Source organism: Ptiloglossa arizonensis, chromosome 4, assembly GCF_051014685.1.
Source record: "Ptiloglossa arizonensis isolate GNS036 chromosome 4, iyPtiAriz1_principal, whole genome shotgun sequence".
Classification (NCBI taxonomy): Eukaryota; Metazoa; Arthropoda; class Insecta; order Hymenoptera; family Colletidae; genus Ptiloglossa; species Ptiloglossa arizonensis.
This window is the reverse complement of record NC_135051.1, coordinates 13,463,554-13,482,094: the sequence shown is the minus strand read 5'-3', so window position 1 is coordinate 13,482,094 and position 18,541 is coordinate 13,463,554. Positions and strand designations below refer to the sequence as shown.

The window sequence follows — 18,541 nt, the reverse complement described above, 5'->3', positions numbered from 1 at the left end:
AAATATATATACACACGCGAAAGTATTGCAAGAAAAAATATTTGTCGAAAGGACAAACATGAATTCGAAGAGAATTATTTGAAAAGAAGGGTTAACCGTTTCTTTCGATAAATAGATAAAATAGATAAAGTGAAACTCACCGAGGCTACGTAGTAGAATGTTCTGGAGGGCTGTTAGGACTGGACGGCACTCGAGTGGTCGATACATGAGAATTCAGGGGATGCAGGAGTGGCCTTAGGTGGACGGTACCCGGCGGTGGTGCAACCCCTATATAGGGCACCTGGCCCTCGTAAGTTGGCGCTCCCGTAGGCGCAGTGTATCCGGTGCAGCAATACGTCCGACTAGATTGAACCATTCTGACTGCTTTCCAGAAGTGCATCGTGCGAATTTCGTGGTTGGCTTTAACGAAACAAAAATAACAAATTACGCGTTTCATTCTCAATATCTTTCACGGTTTTCGTTCTTATAATTAACACGTTTCGAAGCTTTCGGATAAATATAGTACTCTTTGGAGCAAGATGTCCCACAACTCGATACTGTTAATTCTTATCAGAGAAGTTTCGAACGATATCAATTACAAGTCATTTATTACTTTTCCACCAGTCGATAAATTTGAATTCTTAAATCGATCTTCTACCTAAATCTGGACAATTTAAAACAAGGTGTTTCGTATTTGAACACACTATTTCTTATATAAAGTATGTGTTCCTCGTACGATGTTGATGGTTGATTTTATTAGATTTTATTAGATACTTGTATAATAGTATCGCTCGTTAGAAATATAGTCAGTATACGGAACCATTTATTCCAGTTTAGTTACAACTAGTAACGGTGCTAAAGTAGGAAATAATAAAAACACAGAGTAGAATATTTTATGTAAGACGATAACAGCAAGAGTTATATAGAACCGTATATGGCAAAATATCGGAGAAATTTTTTATTCATCTCAGTTAAATCGAGTTTGAGTGCATACGGTATATCTACTCGATGGGTCTATAGATTGATAAATTTACAAGATCTATACTTGTAACGTACAATGCGTCATATTTGCAGACGTTGATTTTTACGTAGTATTTTGCTGAAAATCGCACAGATTTCTCAATTCTTTACTATAATTCTAACATCGGTTAGCAATTTCATTCGTTTGATTTACCAGACGTGTCGCCTCTTCCACTTTAGCATAATTTCAAATTCATTTATCATCGAGGCAAAATTTCATTCCAAATATCAAGCTGTTGAGTAATACGAGTAAACGAAATAATACGAATTCGTATTGTTTCAGAAACACGTAAAAGTTGACTACAAACGGATAAAATCTCTGCGAAATGTTTACAATCTTTATAAATAACTTCCGTTCTCTGGAAACGTTGATTGCCAAGTACAGTTTTGATAGTCGTTAAGAAAACACTACTGCACAGTAATATGAGAAATCCGGTAAATTCATGCGCGATCTTCTTTCCGTGTTCAGTGATACGTGTCTTTGCGCTTCCTTTCGCACAGGTTTTCACTGCGCGTGAAAAAAAAAAGGATTTACTTTCAGACGATTGAATATGTGAAGAAACTTACTTTACTCACAGTCAGAAAATGATGTTAGCGATGTTTGCGTTGAATAATCCAAAATGTACGTATATAAAATTGCCAATCTCTGAAAAACGATCCGAAAATACCTTTACTTGTCTCCCTGTTAATAAGGATGATGGAGATTCTACCAGCCATCCATGACAATTCCAAGTTTTCCATTTGCAAAGTTTCTGTGAATCGAGAGTCCACGTACACCGACACTAAATCTCGAAGAAACGACGAGAGGATTGGTGGGGACGGTTCATCAAGCTAACCTCTACATTATTAACGACTCGAGCTATGATTCCCGACACAATGGAAATTCGACCACGAGGTCGAGCAGCATCCCGAGGAGGATTCCGAGAACGGTGCACCCAGAATTCACGTGGGTCATAGCCAATAGGAATTCACCCATTCACGCATCAAGATGGCCGACCCCTCGAGGCGTGGTTTTCACAAGAGCGTGTATATAAACAGGAGACCCTAAAGGATTTGCCACCCCACCGCAAACGATGTCAAATGCCCAGGTTTCGTGCTCTCGTAGCTTAATTGACGCCATTTATTTTTAATTGTTGCCACTCCCACGTTAGGCGAGTTAATGAATGGACGTGATACTCCGAGCTTTCTCGAAGGCTCGCTGGTAACTGGAAATTCTTTGTTCCCTGGTCAAAATGGACGACTGAACTTGCAATATCACAGATAGGCAGGTTTAATGGAACAAGTTGCTTTTTACCGATAAATAATGTTTCAAACAATCGAAGAAAATGGAGCTTTAAGGTTTTCCGATACGCTTAAAAGTTCTAAATAGAACTCTCCTTTAATTATACCGTTTCGCGTTAGTTTTACATTTACTGGGATAGTTTTTTGGAATGTTTCTTGTTCGATATAGTTACCAGTGTTTTTGTATAGAATTTTTTTTTTTAATTAATCGCGACGATGGTTCAAAATTGAGGATCGAAACGTTGAGAGTGGACTCTTGGTTGAAAGTGTAGCACCTGTCTTGTTTTATTTACTCGCAACCACGAGTACCAATTCTTTTACTCTTATTCGTTATTTTCTACTTTAACCGACTCTCTATAACTGTCAACTCTTTGAAATCTAATTTAGAAGATTTAGATTCTGAGGGCTTATGGAAAATCGCTACGTTGCAACAAAGGTTAAAAATAGTTGGGGCACATTGCCGACACTCGACATAAACTGTCATTCCTTACAATTCTCACCCTAGTCACAGCGAGCTTATAAAATACTTGGAACTATATTTACGTGCTCATAGAATGTACAAGTATAATTTATATCGTCCATCAACAGATATCTTAGATGGTTACAATATCATCATTGTTTCTCAACTATCTTCACGTTGGTAATAAGAAGTGGTAACATGAATTATATATCATTTTGCAAGTAACGAATCACCCTACGTGAATAATCGATCACATTTATTGATAATTATGCTAATTTATACGACATGTTTAGTGAGAAATACACGTGATAGTTTTGGTACATTTTTTCATTCCACGTATGATTACAACAACAACGAGCGAAATAAAAGGAATGATGTATTCGTAAGTATTTGAGAAATAAAATAAACAACCGCAAAGTTTCTCTAGACCGACTATTGAGAAAGAACTCAAAACACGTGATAGTTTTAATATATTTTTTCATTCAGCGTATAGTGATTACAACAATAACGAGCGAAATAAAAGGAATTATGTATTCGTAAGTATTTGAGAAATAAAATAAACAACCGCAAAGTTTCTCTAGACCGACTATTGAAAAAGAACTCAAAAGGAAATGGGTTGAAACGCACCAAAATATACTTTCTCGTTGCAGAATGGACTCTCACTGCTATAGCTACACGTGCAAACATTCACACTGCCATGTTCCATTCAATCACTTGTTCCTGAATATCTTATTCACATTCTCCCCTGAGAAACTCTTTCATTCAGATGTTACTTTAATTTTCGAAACGCAACTGTTGCAAATACTAGCAATTTGTAGCCCTTCTGTAGACATAAGAAACTGCATAACGCGACCAAGCTTCATTGTGCGAGAGTTTGCGATTAGCTGTGAACCTTAAGTCACGTTTTTTGTCAATTCTAACCGCAATTACGCCACAGCTTCAAAGAAATCGATCTTTTCTCGGCTAATGTGACTTTTGAGGTTTCTCGTGAGATCGCTGTAAACAGACTTCACACCATCGTGTCGATGATCGACATTCTTCTGTTACGAAGAAATTTGAATGGACTTACAATAACTTTAACTTGCGCTTTACTCAGTCGATTAAATTTAGTTCTATTAGTGTTTTTTTTTTTCAGTCCTACGACAATACACAGTATTATTCGATTTAGTTTACTTAATGTTTTAGTTCGAAGGAAGTCGTGACTGCTGGTTCTTGACCAAATATATTTATTTTCAATAATTTTCGTGATTTTTCGATTTTGAGCGTAAAATAAAATTTATATAAAATTCAACCGCATGCTAGTCAAATCATCTAACGTATATATCATTTTAGTTTTCATCGCTGCTTTACTATCGGAATATAAATTATGCTTACCATTGAACGATAGTTTAGTTTTGGTCAGTATAATATATAAATAAGTTTAATACATACACGACTAAACTACTTTCCCTTTAATTGTTTCTTTTTTCTAGTTCATATCTATGTGTACATGTATGCATTATCTAATATTCGAAATATACAGAAAAATTGTGCGATACTAAAACTGGTGGATATAAGAACTTAAATAGAATATAAGATTTATTAATTGAGTTTATTAAGGACATGAGCTCTCTATTGATCAGAAAAACAAGTATTACTTTATATCGAACTACTTTTAAATTCGTACGATATCCGATTCTCTTTACCATTTATTATTTTTTTTTATTACTGAAGCTTAAGTCCGATTCAATTTCAATCTTTTCTTTGATTTAATATCCTTAAAATTCTTACTCCAATGTTAAAAAATAACGAATAATTTGAACTTTACGTTATGTCTGATAATATTCATTACTCACTACTTTCCAATTTCGCTATTTCACAAGTAAAATAAAAATACCCGCTGACATTTACGATCCTTTCAATTTTTATTTCGCAACTGCTGCACGACTTTCATTCCTTAATTAACCATAAATAGTAGATGAAATTATGGCAATCATAAATATGAGTTGAAAATAATTTAGTATGTAGATCACGAGCTGTAGGTAGTATAAGTACCAATCACATTTCACATTGGAAAGCTTCGTACATTTCAAACATATTTCAATATCATAATATTTATTATCATTTTCACGATCTTGGAACCTAAGAATATTTAAGTAACTATTCCATTGTGTAATTTAAAATATATAATATTTAAGTATTTAAGCGTTACCGAGTAATAACAGAAGAGGCTCGATAGAAAACAGACAAGATTAAATATCGAATTTTACTGGAATCCGGTTAAAGGGTACAGAACAACATAGTACGGTACTTGTAAATATAATATTTTGTATAACTTAATATCTTATCCATATACATTATACGTATGTATGTTATGTCTCGCAATGTGTGTCCATTTACACCGAAACATAGTGCCATTAATTTCAGTTTACCGTTTTCATGTTCGAAGAAATTTGCATGGCTGTTATCTCGTTCGGCGAATTTGTTGCCCTCAAATTGCAGCTGGAAATAAAGTTCTTCCTTCAACGGCAATCAGTAATTATTCGGTCGAAAAAGGCGCAGTTCCGAAGGTTCGATAACTCATTTAGACGAAAATATATTCGCAGGCTGCCTCAGAGATGGCAGCTTGACAAATGCCAACGTAATTAAGTCTTATCTTGAATTTCTCGCAGAAGGAGAGAGCGAGGAATGCCCTGAATTATCACCTCGATACTTCGCTTTGACAATATTAAGACCCGAAACGGGACTGTACTGATTCTTATATCGAGTTAATTACCGTACACGTCTTTTATTTATCATTAATTTAAGCAACGTTTATCGAAACACCGTAAACGTCGAACGCGGTATAGAAAAACGTGAAGAAGTTGTGATCGGTTTATAGTATTATCAAAATCGTGACCGTGTTCATCAGGAATCGTTGACAATGTGCATCCGACAAAATGGTGATCGAATAGGAGCCATGCTAATGAGACTTTGGCAATTAACACGCGATATGTGAGAGTATACGCGGAGAAAAGAGAATCCTTGAATCTTTAAATTCAAATTTCTCTGCACAAGTGTGGAGAAAAGGAAATCTTTGAATCGTTAAATTCAAATTTCTCTGCACAGATGTTTTACTTGCGATCCATAACTTTGATTTCGATTTAAATTTCGATGCTCTTTGAGAGAAACTAACGATTATGAAAAACAAAGCGACAGGTACGAACGACGAAAAGATCCAGTGTACCATCGACTGATGTCGATGTGCTTAAAAATGAAATGTAACGTTTCGAGGTTACAATAGCTATTGGAAACACATTTAATCGTCGGAGAACGAAACAAGAGAAGGATAATTCATTCTGAAAAATGAAAGCTACCGAGGTAGAATACGGGAAGTAAAATTGTTACGTTTCTAAAGATACAGAAATATAGCGATGTTCGAACACTAAAATACTCATTGCGAACACTCGCATTCAATCGCGAGTTTAATCGGGAAACGGAAGCAGTAGAAGAATCCCGAATATAATGAATCAACCGGAGAAGATTGTAGTAAGAAAAATGGTAATGTTTCTAAAAATAAAGTACGATGTTCGAGGAGTAAATTAGTCATTGGAAACAGCTGCGTTTAATCGCGAGTTTCATCGAGAAACGGAAGAAGAAAAGGGCGAAGGATCGCGAAAAAAAATCGATGCTACATTCCTCGGGAGGATGTAGGAACAAAGGATCGTGCCTGTTGCGTTCGTAGCGTGTTTTCGATTATGTCCCTCGGTACCGGCCAATGCCGAATGATTTGTTCGAGGTTCAAATTGGGCAGATGAATCCGGCGAGTGGGGCTCACTCGAAAACCGGACGTAAAAACGCCGTACGACTCGTAAATTACATTTAATGGCGCATGCACAGCCGTCGGTTGATTCTCCTTTCGCGAGGGCCTGGCCAATCGCTCGGCTCCTGGTGGAGCGACTGTCGTGTGCATCGCTGGTAATTTGATTCGAGACGTACACTTGCTACAGCGCACGATAATTCATAATCTAGATCGCGTTGAAGAATTATCGTGTCCCCGTAGCGTTCGTGATTGAGTGTCACCAGGAGGAATCGTAATTCCAGTGCGCGGTCTCTGATTACACGCCGTGCTGCGGTCTGAACTCGACTTTATTACGATGCAATTATTCCTGGGTAACTGTTTAAGACATTATCAACCGATCGGGAGACCACCTCGTTCCACGGTGCATTGAAACGGGGACGTTTGACCCTTTTTTTTTTTATTTCACTCGTTTATGTTTCGCTTCATTGTACCGTAATTAGAAACACGATAAGCGTGGCCGCAGCGATTTAAAACAACTCGAAGATAACAACGCGAGCTATAATTACGAGTGTGATTTTTAGGCAAATGTGCCGTGTGGATAAAAAGATATCTAGATGTTTCGCTCAGGGTGAAAAGTTTCGTACGTGGAAGATTGCGACCGGTATTAACGAGTCCCGGAAAGTATCGCTTATTATTCGTTCAGTTGTTCTTTCAATTTGGGTTTCGTATTAGTTCGAGAAACTTCGACTCAATTTATCGTCATTGATTAGTCTCAATAGGAACGTATCCGTTTGTTACGTTACATTCTTTATATTTTTCTCTTCTGATACGTAATAATGGCATCTTATTTTTATTATTACTAAATTCTAATATTATTATCACAGACCCGTAACAACGGTAAAAAATAATACAAGTACAACGATGTTCCAGCAGTGTTCTGAAAGCAATTGTATTCCTCAGCAATATGTGTCATGCTGGTTCTTTGGATGCAAAAAACATCGACGAAGCATCGCGCATTTACGTTTGACGTCGTCATGATTGTTGAATCACCTTTTGCTCAAGAAGTTCGCCATTACTTGCGAAAGAGGGTAGTCGTGTGAAGCAAGATCTAGACTACACACTGAGTAAATGTTTTAATCATTGGATTACAGGTTTATCTCCATTAATGATGGAAAAGAACCAATACTTCTCTCCAACTCGTTCTAAAAATGAATGAAACGAACAGTAGAAATGCAAACAAATGCAAGACTTTCATGATTAGCACAAGAAGAACTTTCTAATAATGGTATTAATACGTACACAATCGAACAATTGTATGGAAATACAATTATTCGCATTTATAACGAGTAAATTTATATACTACGCAACGCGAAGTGAGAGAAACATCCAAGTAGAATTTTTAAAACAGAAATCAATTTTCAGATCGACAATGAACGCTAATTAAAATCGTTTTATTCTTAATTAACATTGCTCCTAAGTGTGCGGTTATAAAATTACGGAACGATAAATTGTATTTAATATTACGTGTATTGTACTTCATACCAGCACATTGGTGCAAAAAATGTTTAATTATTAAAGTCACTTTAAAGTCGAAATTATTAGCTACATTGTTTTCACTAACAGATCGCGTAATTCTTTGTCGATAAATATTATTATTCTTTTCAAACATACCGCGGGTTATCTACAAACTGAAAATGAAAAGTGAAGAAGTAAGTTACAAGAAGTTACACAAAGCAATCCTAATGTAGGTTCAGATTTTAATTAGCTAAAACGATGAATATAGAAATGAATATCGAAGTAAAAAGAGTTTCGATGACATTCGTTCACTTTTCTCTTGTTCTTGAAACCAGTATCTACTAAAAATGTCGCTTGAATAATTGTAATTTCTAAATGTTGATTTTCATTCATTGTTGAGGAAATTTCATTATTTCGTTGTCTTGGCGAACGTGTTTTTGGATGACCGTAAGGAGTTAGAAATATGCCGCTTGAATAATTGTAATTTCTAAATGTTGATTTTCATCCATTGTTGAGGAAATTTCATTATTTCGTTGTCTTGGCGAACGTGTTTTTGGATGGCCGTAAGGGGTTCGAAATATCATGGAGCACGCTCAAAAATAGGATTCGCAGCTGCACCCGTGGTCGCTACGATTTGCTGTAATTGCCATAACTTCCGGCGTCGCTAACAATCGCGTGACGTCATTTTCGCGACTTCTCATGAGCAACGACACGATGCTAAATATAAAGTATATATAGCGAGCAACAGCGTTTTCCCTTCTTTGAACTCCGTGGGCACTCCTTATTGTTTATCGGGGCTTGCTGGTTATCGTCACGTCCGCCGCCTCGAAAAGCTGCACGAATCACGCACCGACGGTTCACAAACGATGAACGTCGACTCCAGAAATAATTTGGTACGATTCTCACCGCGACTACGTTTCAAGGAAACAAATTTCAAATTCACATTTCTCGATGAAGAATTTATTTGGTCATTACCTCGTCTTGAAAAATATATCTTATATCATCCACGACGAACGTCAAGAATTGTAGTGAAACAAAGTTTTATATTTCTTTGGAGCAAAATTAAGAAGATGATGAAGAATTTATTTGATCATTACCTTGTCTTAAAAAATATATTTTATATCATCCACGACGAACGTCAAGAATTGTAGTGAAACAAAGTTTTATATTTCTTTGGAGCAAAATTAAGAAGATGATGAAGAATTTATCTGATCATTACCTTGTCTTGAAAAATATATTTTATATCATCCACGACGAACGTCAAGAATTGTAGTGAAACAAAGTTTTATATTTCTTTGGAGCAAAATTAAGAAGATGATGAAGAATTTATTTGATCATTACCTTGTCTTAAAAAATATATTTGATATCATCCACGACGAACGTCAAGAATTGTGGTAAAACAAAGTTTTATATTTCTTTGGAGCAAAATTAAGAAGATGATGAAGAATTTATCTGATCATTACCTTGTCTTAAAAAATATATTTTATATCATCCAGGACGAACGTCAAGAATTGTGGTAAAACAAAGTTTTATATTTCTTTGAAGTAAAATTAACTCCCCAATTTGGTTTGTTTATCATTTTTAAATTAACGAAAGATTTGTTTCCTTTCCGAATATGTTTATTCGATATTTAAATATTTTTTCGTTAAAAATCATACGGACAAAAAATATTCGTTCTTAACGAGTTCTTATAGGATAAATCCACAAGGGTTAATTTTGTCCCGCCTATTATTTCTTTGTGCAATTTTACGAACAATATTATATTGTGTTTTTCAACGTCTAAATGAAATTTTATATTAATACACTTTTCATTCTAACTTTTTCATTCCAACTCTTACACTACATTATTTGGTTTTGTTAATGATATTGTTTTTGCGTACTCGTTTCTGCTCCAAGATCAAAAACGTTCATAGTATTAATGTTTTTCTTCATTTGCCTATGAATGCATAACTACAAAAATGGTAATGTATTCTCAAATATTGATGTTAATTGTAAATAATTCACAAGCAAAAACAATCTTCGGTACCCTCACAATATATGTTGTATTAACCAGTATAGAATAATAATTTTTACGACTATTCTTACTATTTAGAAATCATACGAAATTCGAAATAAATAATAAAATTTCAATTAATTTTTTTTTCTCAGAGCTCTCATTACAGAATCTTCATTACGGCGATAGATACGATTGTTTCTTTAAGGTAACGCAGGAATGAATTAAGTCCGGTGATGTAACCCGTGATAGATATTTAAAGTATTCAAATATTTATTCATATTTGAAGCACTTATTCACATAACCATCATATCTACCCGATAAATTAGGTACGTATATCGCTGTGATGTATTTATTTCTTCGCTATTATCCAGCAAATTCACAGCTAATTTATTCGAATGTTCATAGAATTCTGTGTATCTTTCAATTAAGTGCTTAAGTCTTTAGACTTGTGAGGTGTTTTTTCTCAAAGCACGTTTTTTCAAACTGGTCGGTAACTATTCTCGGAAATTGTTTATCCGATGGCCTTGAAATTTCAACTGCATATTCGTAATAATATTGTCTATCGTTGCGTGTCCGAATTTTCATGGTTTCTAATATTTTTTGAGAAAATTCCAAAAACTGTCGTTTTTTCCTGGAAAGTTTCTTTCTTAAAACGGTTGCAGTTCTTAAACGAATCTATATTTTTAAAACCCCCTTACGCACAATATTAACAACATTTATCGAGTTTCTGAAAATGTTAATTTTATTCAATTCTGACTATTAGAACCAGGAAAATCCACCCCTCATCGCGCAACTAAGAAATTCGGGAAACGTAGTATGAAGACGCTTATATTTTCTATGTACGTTAACATATTTTTATGAAAATTTATGGAAATAGTATACAAAGTACATACTTTTAACTTGTATATGAAAAATTTATATTGGACACTCCGAATCGTCGGAAAATAATTCCCAAGTGTCAGATTTTTTCGGTTCGAAAGATGCGATCCCTTAATAGTCTTTATTTGTAAATCAGTATGTATGAAATTATTATAGATGTACCGTAACATATTCAATAAGATTCGTAATGTTTTAGATTTAAATTTCTGCAAAATATGAATACTAAAATTTAATTAAACAATTGGAGGGTGGTATCGAGTGGCAGGTGAAAAATAGGTAATTTGCAATTTTTCTTAAAGAAATGAAAATCGAAAAATTAAATCAAAACTTAGAAACTGAAACTAGATAAACGTGAATAGATTATCATTTTATAAGACTGTAAGTTAAGTTTGAATCATAATAAACCGATAAATGATAAAATTGACAAAATAGCAACACTTGAAAGATAATTATCCGTTATAGGAGAAAGTTTTTAATAATAAATATTGAGTTGATTTTGATTTGGACAAAAAATAGATATTTACTGCACGTGGAGCGTAAGTTCGAGTCTATTGTTCAATTGTGACGGTCGCGAATGAAAAAAATTGTGAAAAGTTTGCGTTTGAAGCTCTGCTTAAGGGTCTCGCGTATTCAAGGAAGGATTTCTGATAGTCACGGCTAGCCAGCTGTTCCAGGGCTATAAAGAATACTTTCCCGTTCATCGAAAAACTCCTGTAGATCCAGTTTTTCCTGTCTGTTATCAATTATTTTCTTTTCTGCGGAGCATCGAAGCCTTCCTTTGCATCGCCGTATCCGTTTCGCGTCCACACTATCGACAAAAATCTTGAAACGGGGCATATCAACATGATTGTCGACACTTTATAAACTTTACTCTTTAAATTTCCAGCCATTAAATACGCTGAAATTACAACTTCCTAAGGACGATGAATGTCTTCGCGCAGAAATGTCCAATGCAAAAGATTAGAATTTCCGTTATTGTTTCGCGTATTGCAATGCGGGTATCGTAAGTATTTTTATTACCAGGCCGATTCGCGCATAAAATTATCAAAGACCTTCTTCCTCTTCGGCTTGACACCAGTTATACCAGTTCACAAAACTTGTATTTCGACCCGCAGTATGTTGATACCGCCTAAAGGCATTTTTTCTCCCTTTGTGAGTGCATTGCATACTCCAGGAACTCGATCCATTTCTCTCATTCGGCCAACGTGGATCTCTCACGGAGTTGAAAAAAACACGAATATTTCACCGTCTCTGTTCAACGTACCAGCACCCTTATAATATTGCAATCGTACGACATTTTCCAATATATAAATTAATGGACAAGAAATGAAACGTCGTATCTGTTTAAAATCTCGAGAGCGACTTCCAAATAACTCGTCAGTTGCCCCGATGACAACTAACAGCTGCCTATCTTCATTTACTCACGTACTCGATGGAACATTTATAAAACATAATAAATTATTGACATGCAGGTAGGTACATAACATTATTTCTCCTCCTCCTTCTTTGAAAAGCAGTCATCCTGACGCATGGATAATACAGGACTCGTGACAATTCAATGAAAATAAATTTTACTATCTGAAACACCGGTCTTCGCAAACATATCCCCTCGTTGCATCCGCTTCACCTTGACATTCATACAATTGGAGGTGACAAACCTCGGATTATGTAAAATACTCGCTCTTCCTCTCGAGTCTTGAGATTTGAACGCTTCTTTTTTCAAATTTTCTTCGTCAAAGAACGAATCCTTCCTCTGCTTGAACGAATTCTGACAAATGATTTCAGTAACAAGCTGTTGCCCTCTTCCAACTCTCTGAACACTTCTGTTTGGAAAAAGGGTAACACAACAATATCAACACAAATTTTTCCAATCAACTTCCACTTCGATACTTATCATCAGTCTCGGGGGAAAACCGTGCAAAAACTCTGAGCAAACTGTCAATGTCTCGTGTCTTACTCCAATTTAGATAATTTTCCCTTCCCTTCCGTGTTTTTCTAACTGCATTCAAAATTGGTCCAATTTACAAATTCTTCTTCTTCACTCGATACGACACCCGTAGATGTCCTTCCAGCACACTCTTAATACAGAGAAATGAAACGTGTGTCTACGAAAGCCTTTAACCGCATCGAGCTTTCCTCAATGATCCTGTTCCGCTTGTGAACAGAGTCATTCCTCATCTTCTCATCTCAGCTCCCTTTTCTCTGAAACTCTGCTTTGTAAGGTCTCGTGTACACTGATTCCAATTCTTCCTCCACGATTCTCCATCCAGATGGTCCGAGTACATCTGTACGTCGCCCATTCGATGATCAGGGGCACTTACTCGGGGTTGACTTCCTAGGATCGAGCCTTAAATTGCAAAGAAAAAACCTCGGCTATCCCAGGTGTGGTAAAATACGACCACGTATGCTTGCATTTCCCCAACGCAAGACGATACTGCCAGAGGCTTATGCAAACTACAGACGACCGGGGAATCGGTCACTAGTCACTTACAAGGTCTTCTCCGGAGTCTCCATTGTCTGGCACATGTTCAGTTGGGACAAACTAATAAAATAGGATAAAGACCAACCTAACCTTGCGCACTTGTTTCTTCTGTATTTCTGTAATCCTGTTCTCGCTTCGGCCCTTTCTTGCTCGATATCGCATCGTCCTTTAAACATTCCTTTTAAAACTCACCTGCTTCTGTTCGCTCGTGGAACGTTTCGTCATAAACTGTCCAATCCGGACCAGCTCTCAGTCGCTGGCCTTGCCAAGAGTCACTTCGGACCGAGCCTGTGACCGATGCTACCTCGACCAATAACCAGCCTGACTCCAACCGCTGTAGGTCCCCAGTCTTATCGGAGGATCTCATTCTGCGCGATCTGCCTCGAAGACGCCAACTGGGACTCCATAGAAGTCTCATTTTCAATCGAAAGTGCCTTGTGTCTCAATATCTCGATCGAACCGACAGAATCCAGCAAATTTATATTCTTTCTCAAAATCTGTCCTTGGACAGAGTTAATTTTCAACGAAAATCGTCAAAACTTCGCTAATTGCACCTTTTGATTCTACGTGGGGAATGTAGAGCACCTTTTGATTCTTCGTGAAGAACCTTTTGTATCTTTTAATTCTTTTGCAACGGTGCTCTCTTCCGGAATCAGATTCGCTGTGAAAAGGGAACAGCATTCGTTCGCAGCCAGTTGATTCGAGTGAATCAACTATAATTTACTCGGTGATTTCGGCCATTTTTCTTCTCTTTTCTCGAGGTTTCTCAAAAAAGAAAGGGAACGGTATTGACTCCTTACCCTGCGATTCAAGTTTCGAGAACAAGTGACATAACGAAAACAAGGTTGGTCACGACTCTCACTGTCCTTTATAAATTTTCTTTATGAAGATATTACGTAAGGGTTTTTTTTATATCTTCAAGAAAATATATTTGAACGTACAAATGCGAACAAGAGTTCCTTACTACGAGTCCCACACGATATTGGGATTAACCTTCAAATAGTTGGTAATGTTACGCGTTTTCAATAAAAAAAAGAAAGACGTCTTTAAAGAGGAGGAAAGCACTTGAATTTCTCAACATATACCAACCGAGTATGGCAACCACCCTCGCAGGTTATGCGACCTCCTCTGAAACCTCCTTCTGCTGTAAAATCGCCCGTTCCACATTCGATCGAGCAACCAGCTGCCGTCTCTTAGTTGTTCATAACCTCGTTTCCAACTGTCAGAGTTTTTAAATTTTCCGATGCACGTCCTGTGCCACTCTTACACGAAACAATCCCACTTCCGACACCAATTGTAACCGCAGGACGTGCGTTACTTCGACCATTGCGAGACATTATCGAATAAATAAATTCATGGACGAGTAATAAAATCTTGCGTCTCTTTAAAATCTCAAGAGCGACTCTCAAAGTTCTAGTTCTCTTCTAGTTCGTTGTGTTGCAGACAATTAACAGCAATCCAGTTCCATTTATCGATACAATTGATGAAACGTTAGTAAAACGTAATAAATCATTAACACGTCCAATAATATGTACATTTATAGTTTCTTAAGAATCTACAAATAATGGAAATTAAAGAAACAAAGTATCTCTTTGTTTACGCGAATAGATTTTGACTTAATACTTGAAAGTTGTACGTTTGAAACACTAAACGTTTGAAAAACGCAATAAAAATTGTTCTTCGATTTGTTCTTTCGATTGTCGATCAAAATGGACGAATTTCTCCATTCAACATTAAAACTACCGACAAATTCCAGGATATTAAAATATACCTTCCTCCTACCTCAGGAAAATCAATCGCAGAGATAAAATAAAAATTTATAGAATCTATCGCATACGTAGAATAAAAAAAAGTCATAACGTCTCCAGAAAACATGCTATGTAATTTAAACTAAATTTCTTCATAAAAGCTGTTGAAACCAGTCCTTTTGACTGGTTGGTAAATCTAGTGTTAACAAGATGGAAGGTTCAATTTCAACTCGAATTTCGTAATCACGGTTCGTTTTGTTCGTTCGTCGAGACACACCGCGAAACAGAATGAACTTTTAAACGGAGTTCGGTCTCGAGTGAACGTGACGGCTGTCTGGTTTCGGGAATTTCCGTATTTAATTTTCTTTACGATATCGTAAATCCATCGTGCTTCACAACGGCCGCCATTAACGCACTGCGTTCACAAAGATCGTGCGCAATTATTCGAAATTCTATGTCCCCGCTTTCCTACTACGTTCTCGCGAGTCCTCTCTCTTACAGTAGCTCCGTGCAATGGCGGTGCTACATTTTCCAAATGGCGCCTAGGAACGTACGCATTATACTTGCTCGCATTGATGTTACCAGCGGCGTTATTACCCGCGGCAAAAGCAGCTGTTGGCCACGTCAAACGGAAATAGGTTCATGCACGTATATATGGTCACACTTAGCGTGCCATTATTTGTAGCACTGTGGCTATAGCGCAATACGTCTGGCTACTTAGAATTGATCGCTAGTCATGGTGCGATCAAACGCACGAGATGATCGATTGCTCGTATTAAATTTTCTTCGATCGATTAGGTGCTCGCCATTCGAATCGGTCGAATTGATGGAAGAAAAATTTCTATTGGTATAGTAATAGTATAGTAAACGAAAAAATCGATTTCTCGGATTTAGAAAGAAAAGAAGTTAAATTTTCTAAAGTTAGAAAATCTACTTGTGCACAGAAATTGTTCTTTTGAAAAATCGGTTCAAGATTCTCGTTCTTAACACGGTATGAATTAATCGGGTTATGAGAGTGTTATGTGTATCGGTTTTGGAGACAATTTTTTGAATTTATATAATAGATAACTGTACTTGTCTACATACTAGGTTGTTCAATAAATCCAAAACCGATACACTTAACACTCTCATACCCCGATTAATTCAAACTGTGTTAGGGATGAGAATCTTGAACCAATTTTTCAAAAGATCAATTTCTTTGCACAAGTAGATCGATTTTCTAACTTTCGAAAATCTAACTTCTTTTTACGTTCGAAAAATCGATTTTTTTAATAAGAATCGACATTTCTATTCCGTGCTCTATCAAAACTGTGTTAAGCGAAATCTGGAGAGTGCGATCAAACGTTCGAGTAAACATTCGTACTATACGAGGGTTCTCTAAGTTTATTAAGTCATGCTGTATGAAAACTATGTTAGACGAAGATCGTGTTGTAGAAGAATTGTCGTAATTTTTACCCCGTGTTTTCAGAATACCGTATTAAAAAGATTGAGTATAGATTTATCTTTATCTCCAGCAAATCGACCATTATACGTCGATTTTATCAGTAGTAACGCACGCGACTTTGAGACACAGATATAATAAATCTCGAACAACGAATACAAGATAAATGATGTTATATCTCGTATTGAAGGAACAAAAATTGATCCGGGTGACTGTTCGATCGAATAAACATTATTTACGTTGTTTTCATTCGTCATCTTATCGCAAAATTACTCGTTCTATGTTAATTTATATAACAATCGAATATTTGATTATTTACATTGATACAAACTATATTAGCTGTTATTTATATCGGCATTGTATTTCTCTTAAAAAAATCTATTTTCCTTCTTATCGCATATACATCGAATTTAATACTCAATACGATACACGTTTTATAAATAACGCCTAAGATGTGTAAAATTTTCAAGAATACTAATATATTCCATCAAAGGAAGTTGCTTTTCCTCAGATCTCTGCTTGTATGGACATTCTTCAGAATGATAAAAGTGAACAAATTTCCCAATCAAAACTTCACAAAAGATCCATACATGAAAAATGGATCGAATAAAAGGTAGAACAGAAACAACAAGGAGTAGATACGTAACATTAACGCGGCTCAGAAACGACACACGAACGTTTTCACTTCCATGTACAGAAGCTTTTAACACGTAGGTGTTTTTATTCTAGAAATCGACATTTTTCAACAACAATAATCGTTTTTATCAAACAGAAATCATAATTGATCTGTACAAGAACTAATCAACGATAGAACTGAAACATTCATCGACACAAAAATCCATCCTTTTAAAAAGAACTCTCGATAATTAATAGAGAAGATTAGTCACTAATTAATCGTTGCAATTCGTTTCTTATAATCAAACACATTCTTGTATCCTGTCCTTAGCAAAAACAAATGATTAAATAACGAAAAAATGTACAAGATTATATTGAATTTTCATGCGATACATTCGTATATAAACATAATAAAATATTAAAAATATGTTCTGCTACCACAAATGTTCGTTCTTGAAATTTTACTGAAATCGAAGAATAACGTTCGACGAAACTTGAAATAACAAGTAATAACGAACACGCTGTTGTACGAGAAAAAGGTGAAACTTCGATTAATCGATAATATCTGGATTCCTCCCGTTGGATTCTCCTTTCACTTAATATCTATTTGCATCGAATACAAAAAGCTATAAGTTTTGATCATTACGGTGTAATAATACCTCGGTGGCTACAGGGAGGGACAACTTGGACTGATTAATGAAAAATGCAAACAACTTTTGCAATCTCAATCTTTTATTAAAAAAGATTAACACTGGCTGCGTAGTGATTATAAATTTCCATAAAATTCTTTATAAACTGCAAAAAAAAAAAAAAGAAAACAATAATGAAACCCTAAAGAAATTACAAATGTTTAATAACAGTCAGTCAAAGTTGGCTTACCCTGTATTTAGTAACTCCATCCAACCCACCTGCGAGGGTTCATTCTTCAATGATTAACCACGATAAACACGCATTTAGCTACTAAATTATCGCTCGACGGTCGGACAATAATAACGCAAGTATCCTTTCCACCTGTTTCGAAGTGCGAGTAATAATTCATACAACGAGTCGTCTCCGTGTCGACGTAAAGTGCAATTAAAGACAATGCGCACCAATTAAACACAGACATTGAACGAATTATTTCCGTTCGAAACGCGGTAAACGAATTGACAGGTTATATAATTTATGCTAACAGCATTAACACTGGCAATGCAAAACATCTGCTAAATTCAATGTGAATTTGTTCGTAACACTTTTGCTAACTGAAACCGAAGTCTATAGATTCGTGACATTTAAAGGGCACGTTTAATATACGAATAGTAATATTTTTCGGAGAAACAATTATTGAGAAAGGAATTTATTGAAGTATTTTAATCGGCGTTAAAT

The 18,541-nt window shown here is 35.9% G+C and overlaps 1 protein-coding gene across 8 annotated transcripts in view; it reads right to left on the bottom strand.

The window, feature by feature from the left end:
- Positions 1-18,541, bottom strand: part of Dsx (transcription factor doublesex) — a 231,709-nt gene that overhangs the window by 60,744 nt on the left and 152,424 nt on the right. For all 8 annotated transcript variants that reach the window (XM_076309405.1, XM_076309401.1, XM_076309406.1 and 5 more), the window contains exon 6: positions 141-399. The gene's annotated coding sequence lies outside the window, so the exon portion shown is untranslated. The remainder of the gene's footprint in view (positions 1-140; positions 400-18,541) is intronic.